This window comes from Sus scrofa, chromosome 12, assembly GCF_000003025.6.
Source record: "Sus scrofa isolate TJ Tabasco breed Duroc chromosome 12, Sscrofa11.1, whole genome shotgun sequence".
Classification (NCBI taxonomy): domain Eukaryota; kingdom Metazoa; phylum Chordata; class Mammalia; order Artiodactyla; family Suidae; genus Sus; species Sus scrofa.
Window position 1 is genome coordinate 44909579 of NC_010454.4, and position 7066 is coordinate 44916644.

The following is a 7066-nucleotide window of genomic DNA, read 5'->3' on the forward strand; positions in this document are numbered from 1 at the left end:
TTCCCCAAGTTTTCAATAAGTCCTGTCAACAAAATGTGTGTCACCCAATTTCTCTTCTCTTCTTCTCCATTGCTACCACCCTGTTCCAAACCACCATCATCTTTTGCCTGAGCTGCCAAAATAGTATCTTCAGTTTTCCCTGCTTCCACCCAGAACCCCTCCAGTCCATTTTCCACATTAGCAGGATCAGGTCTGGTCTGATCATGTCATTTCCCTGCTTAAAACACTCCAGTGGCTTTCCATGGCCTTCACATCCCTGCTTGAGTAAGTCCCTCCTCTCTCACATCCTGCTGCCTTCACCATTCTCTGGTCACAGTAGCCCGTAGGACATCACCTACTATATGCCAAGTGCTTGCTCATCTTTTCTGCCAAGAACCTCTTCCCCTGGTTCTGCATACCACATCCTACCCATTCTTGACATCTCAGCCTAAGCTAACTTTCTCAGAGGTGAGGGTGTTTACTTCCTTCCTAGCACTTATGGCAAGCTTTATTTTTGTTCATGGTTTGTCTCCTGCCCCAGAATACAGGTATCATAGGGGTGGGGATTTTGTCTTATATATGCATGTAGTAGGCACTTATTATTTAATAAGTATTTATCAAGTTAACAAGTAAACCAGTAAGTCAGTTTTTGGTTTAAAACCCTACAGAGTCTTCTAGCACCTTTCAGGTAGAATCCAAAAATCATAAGTTATCCTAACAAGATCCTTGTGATCTCAGAGTTCCCATCTTAGTTCAGCAGTAACAAACCTCATCATGCAGGTTCCATCCTTGACCTCATTCATTGGGTTAAGGATCCGGCATTGCCTTGAGCTATGGTGTAGGTAGAAGATGCAGCTCGGATCCCCGAGTTGCTGTGGCTGTGGTGTAGGCCAGCAGCTACAGCTCCAATTCAGCTCCTAGCTTGGGAACCTCCACAAGCACCCTAAAAAGACACACACAAAAAAGATCCTTGTGACCTCATCACCAACCCATTATGAACCCTTCTCCCCCTCCCATTCAAACTGTTCCTACTACAGAACATCCGGGGTCTTGTGCTGGGGCCATTTTCTCCAACACCACTCCTTGAACCAGCTCCTCCACTTAGTTAATTCCACCTCACTCTTAAGGTGTTTTTAGTCACTTCCTCACAACATTGTAAGTCACCTATACTCTAATCTCATTTTTAAAAAAATAGTCACTTCCTCAAAACCAGGTTAGAGTCCTTTAGTACAGGCTCCCATGGTACCTTTGCCATCAATTTTTTTAGAGATCTAGTCCTTCTAGATAAGGGGTTACCACACTAGGGCTCCTGCATGAAATTAGACCACCCCCATTCAATTAGGTATTGTTTTTGTCTGCTTTTGTGTACAGTGACAGATCTGGCCCCCTGTGCTAGAGCAGGAGCTGTATGTGCCCCAGTGTGTGTTTCACAAGGCTCAGTAGCTATTACTTCCTCTCTGTATTGCAGAGATTCTGAACCTAGTTACGTATCTTGTTTCTGCTCCTCTTTTGCCCTTTCCTTGTTCCCTAAGAAAACATGGAAAGAAATGGGATAACGAATGTTTTTACTTTTTATGTTAACTGTTATTAACAATAGTGCTTTTTATGCCCTGTTATTGAAAAGATTCTAAGACTGTTACTTCTTAGAGTGCATGTTAAAATGATTTTAGGTAGAATTAACATTTTCTGTAATCTACCATCTTGATGTGATTAGGATTTTTCATAACAGAGCTCTGAATCCCAGATTTAAAAGAATTGTCTTATGTGGACTCTCAATGCCTCTGCTTATTAAATTCTTAGGTTTTGAGATTCCAAATTGGGTAGCCACTTGTGAATAGTCTTAGGCTCTTGCTCAAAATGCAGAATGTCTCGTGGTTTATACTCCACACCAGCCTTCTAGGGCTATTCTCCAGACCACTAGGCCCTGTCAAACCTAAGCCTTTACTCATGTTGCCTTTTTTCCAACTTTCTTCTTGACTCCTCTCAACTCAGGCATCACCTTTTCTGAGGCATTCTCTGACCTTTCTTTTCTTACTGCTTTTATAGTTCTTGTGAATAACTGCCATAAAACATTTATCATGCTTTGTCATAGCTTTATTTTACAAGTTTTTTGATACGCTTATGAACACCAGGGTCAAAAGCATGTTTAACTCATTTTTATATACCCAGGTCCCAGCACAGGCCTTGACCCAAGGAGGGGGGAAATTGATAGTAAATGTTAATTGGAGCTGCCAGTGGAGGGAATTAACTAACATTTCTTTTTTGTTATGGTCTCCTTTTAATTGCCTGCTACATTGTCTTGTTCAAAGGAAGGGACTGCAGAGGGACTCCCCTGTGGCAATCTGTTCCCAGCTCCATTCCTCTTCCAGAGAATGTCATGGTAACCACCAGCCTCTCCCTCTGCGCCACATCTTGTACTGCAGCTGTGCTTCTTCCTGGAGAAACTTTCTCCTTTCATCATCCCACTCCCCTTCCAGACCTATTTCAGTAGTAATTTTAATTTACAATCTGAACATGGGGGAAATTCAAGACAAACTACATCAGGCTCGTCTCAGAAACCATACATTAATATTAATCATATACCAATAAATGTGGTTTTGTTCTGGAATAGTTGTTCCTTGCCAGCCTTAGCCTGCAGTGCTGCTGCAGCGCCCTCTGCACATCTAGCTCCTCCAAGGTGCAGTAAGTCAGAATTGCTTCTGGCACAGCCTCTTTTAACTGGAAGTCTTGACAATGAGCTAGATTGGAGCCATTCCCCAGCAATAGCACAGCATGTGCTTTATGGCTAACCTAGTGAACTGAACAGGAGGAAAGCTACATGCAGCAGAGTACCAGCTGCCCCCAGAACAGAAGAAAGCTGTTGTTTTCATCAGGTAGGCTGTCCGTTTTTCTCTGCTAAGAGGCTGTAGGGCATCTGGTCTGGAGGAGCTGGCATTTAGTTTAAAGATGTTGAGCCCTTACAAGACTGAGTTTGTGAGTCTGATAGCCTAATTAAAGCCAGCTATGTGTGGGGGCTGCTGTACTCAAATCTATTTTTAATGGCTCAGTTCAGGCCTGAACAGGAGCAGTATTAAAATTAGAGCACCACATTTAATTGGGAGAAGTTTTAGATATTCACTCTTGGCCATACTCAAGCTAGATGACCTTAAGGATACAGATTTGGAGGAAAGAGGCATTAATCTAACCCAAAGATTCCTGTATCACCACCCTGTGGGACCTATGCAATGGTGTAGTTTAGTGGTTCTCAGGATCCCTTTATACTCATAAAAATAGGATTTTGAAGACTTTCTGTTTATGTGGATTATATCTACTAATGTTTATGAGATTATATATACATATACATGAGATTTATATATACATATACGTTTAATTTTAGAAATTAAAATCAATAGGTTTAATTGATTTTAACTTAGTAATGCCATTTTCAGTACACAAGTACATCAACAACAAGGTGAAGTTACATGCCTTAACCTTACACAATGCTGTATAACAATTACAGTTGAACCTTGAACAATGCAGGGTTTGGGGTGCTGGCCCCCCTCTCCTCCCACAACCTGGGTACTGCCGTCTCTGCCTCAAAAACAAGGGACTTGATAAGTGATAAATTCTTCACCCAAGAGCAGGAAGCTGAAACAATTGGTTCTTTTGATTCCACATACTGTGATCTCAAATTGAACACAAACCTTTTCCTACTTTTAATTTAAAAATCTGTAAAATGAAAATGCGGGTACTATATTTATTTACTGGGAGAAATACACACACAAGTGGACTTACACAGTTCAAATTCATGTTGTTTGAGGGTCAGTTTTATGTCTTAGTTAAACTGAGAAACAAAAAATAGGCCCTCTACATTTTAACATAAATACCACATTTTATGAAAATAAGTATAATCTTAAAAAAAAAAAGTAACGAGAAGAGTAGCGTTGTTTTGCTTTTTGGGGGGTTGTTGTTGCAAATCCTTTTAATGTCTGCCTTAGTAGAGTAATACTAGATTCTCATATCTGCTTCTGCATTCAGTCTGTTGTGATACTACATGTCATATAACCTCTGGAAAACTCCTCTGGAGGGTGATCCCTGGACCAGAGAACTACTGGTATAATAGAAACAGCTGTTTCTTTGGAGTCAGACAGACCTTAACCCAGATCTTAGCTCTTGCAATTGACAATTTTAGTGCCTTGAAGAAGGTGACTTCATCTCTGAGTCTATTTCCTCGTTTGTTGAATGGAGAGAGAAGTATGCTGTCACTCATAGACAGTGTAGAGGTCAATAGGTTATCAGGTGTCTGGAATTTGGTAGGTGTGCAATTAATATTATTTCTTGGGGCACTTTTTTTTTTCTTTTTTCTTTTTAGGGCCGCACCCGCAGCATATGGAGGTTCCCAGGCTGGGGGTCGAATCAGAGCTACAGCTGCCAGCCACAGCCACAGCAATGCCACATCCGAGCTGTGTCTGCAACCTACACCACAACTCACAACGCCAGATCCTTAACCCGTTGACGAGGCCAGGGATGGAACTGCCAACCTCATGGTTCCTAGTCAGATTTGTTTCCGCTGCACCACAACTGGAACTCCCAAGTGCACTTTTTAAAAAATTGCTTAACATACCCAGGAAAAGCCTATTTAGTTTTGGTTGGGTTTTGTGGCTTGTTTTCCAGTTCTCTTCCTGTGTCTGCTCTGCTCATGTATCATAATACATAAAGTTATTTTATGTTCCTTATTTGCCCTCTACTGGAGTCAACTCCTTGAGAACATGCAATCCTGTTTCTTTTCAATCCCCAGCTCCTAGCAGAGTGTTTGTAGTTGGTAGGCATTCAGTACAGTTTGAAAAGAATGGCATCTGAAACCTCAGCCTAAAATTGAACATAAAACCATACCATTGACCCTCCCTTTCCGCCAGAACCTTCAGGTTTTTTTCCTTGAGCACAGTTAATCCTAATTTGTTTTGGTATCAGTTGTTATCAATCAGTAAGGATAATTTTCAGGAGAATGAGAGCCACAGATTTTAAGGCTCCTTCTAGAGCATAAGCCATTTGAGATAGCCGTTAGCCACCTTCTCTCCAGTCCCACTGCCGTCTTTGACTGGGAAGACGTGGAACAGTAAGTAACTTATTTAATAGATTCTTAGCAGTTTCTCTTTTGCATAGAACACCTAGTGGGATGATACAGCTTATCTGGTACAAAATCATAAAGGGCACTTCAACTGGATGTGGTCTCCACCTTCCAAAAGCTTATAGTCTAAGTGGAGAAAATGGACCATAATTCAGGACAGGGTGAGGAATGGTCCTGAGTTCATCAGTAGCTAGCTTCAGAATTCCAGAGTGGAATCTTGATGATATGATTTGTGTGATGTGTGCCGTGCTTTTTTTTTTTTTGCCATTTCTTGGGCCGCTTCCGCGGCATATGGAGGTTCCCAGGCTAGGGGTCGAATCGGAGCTGTAGCCACCAGCCTACGCCAGAGCCACAGCAATGTAGGATCCGAGCCGAGTCTGCAATCTACACCACAGCTGACGGCAACGCCGGATCGTTAACCCACTGAGCAAGGGCAGGGATCAAACCCTCAACCTCATGGTTCCTAGTCGGATTCGTTAACCACTGCGCCACGACAGGAACTCCTGCGTGCTTTTAAAAGCACAGGGAACTCCATGTCGTGGTTCTTTGGTTCTCCACTGCCATTTCTGGGCTTTGGATGCATCTGACAGCAGGGAAATAGAAGACAAAGTTGGAATTGGTTGGTACAAAATTACAGACTGCTAAGGAAAATTAGGCTCAGGCTTCAAATTCAAGCTCCGTTGACATTTATTGAAACAGTAAAACTAGGTTTTTTTCCCCTATGTCATGTAATATTCTCAATTACTTGTGAGGTAGGTAGTGCTGTTACTATTTTCCAGATGAAGAGATTGATATTCAAGCACATTCAATAATTTGCTTATGTGGAGTTCCCATCGTGGCGCAGCAGAAACAAATCCAATAGGAACCATGCGGTTGCGGGTTCAATCCCTGGCCTCGCTCAGTGGGTTAAGGATCCAGTGTTGCCGTGAGCTGTGGTGTAGGTCACAGATGTGGCTTGCATCTGGCGTTGCTGTGGCTGTGGTATAGGCCAGCAGCTATAGCTCCTATTAGACCTCTAGCCCAAGAACCTCCATATGCTGTGGGTGCGGCCCTAAAATACAAAAAAATAATAATAACAATTTGCTTATGTTTATACATATCCACTATATGGCAGGACCAGGATTTGATCTCTACTCTTAAGCCCAGCAACCTTTGCTTTTACTGTATTACCTCTTTTGTGTGTGTGTGTGTGTCTTTTTGCCTTTTCTGAGGCCGCTCCCTCGGCATGTGGAGGTTCCCAGGCTAGGGATCTAATCTGAGCTGTAGCCACCGGCCTACGCCAGAGCCACAGCAACACAGGATCTGAGCTGCGTCTGCAACCTACACCAACAGCTCATGGCAACGCCAGATCCTTAACCCACTGAGCAAGGGCAGGGATCGAACCCCAACCTCATGGTTCCTAGGCAGAATCGTTAACCACTGCGCCACGACGGGAAGTCCTATATTACTTTAATTTGTAGGCCAGGAAAGTCTCTTTCAAAATGTTTGTCTTTCGGGGGGTAATTGGCACAATGGAGTTATGGTTCTAATGTTTCTAAAGAGGCCCCTTCTCCACCTCGATCCTCCCAACCAGCACTCACACAAGTGGGCTCAAGTTCATGAAATGTTGCTTAAGCTATTGAAAAAGATTTTCCTTTTGAAGCTGCCAGTAGCCAAGTATAGTGTTTATGAAAGTTCCTGCCATTAAGCTGGCACCTAATTATTGTTTCCCAAACTTAGGAATGAGTCATGTCATCTCATTCCTACCATATCCTCACTTATATAATTATTCCTTCACGAATTTCTTTCCTTGTCTGCCCATTTCTGCCCCCAAATGGTAAGTGAGATAAAGCTCATTGGATAAGCAAGATGGTATATACACAGAAGTCCAGTATAATTGCAATTTTTAAAGTACATATGAGAGGAGCAACTGTGGGAGGCATGGGTAATGGAAGAGCTGGAGCCGTCTGAGTCTTCTCCCCTCCCAGGTGGAAATGACTG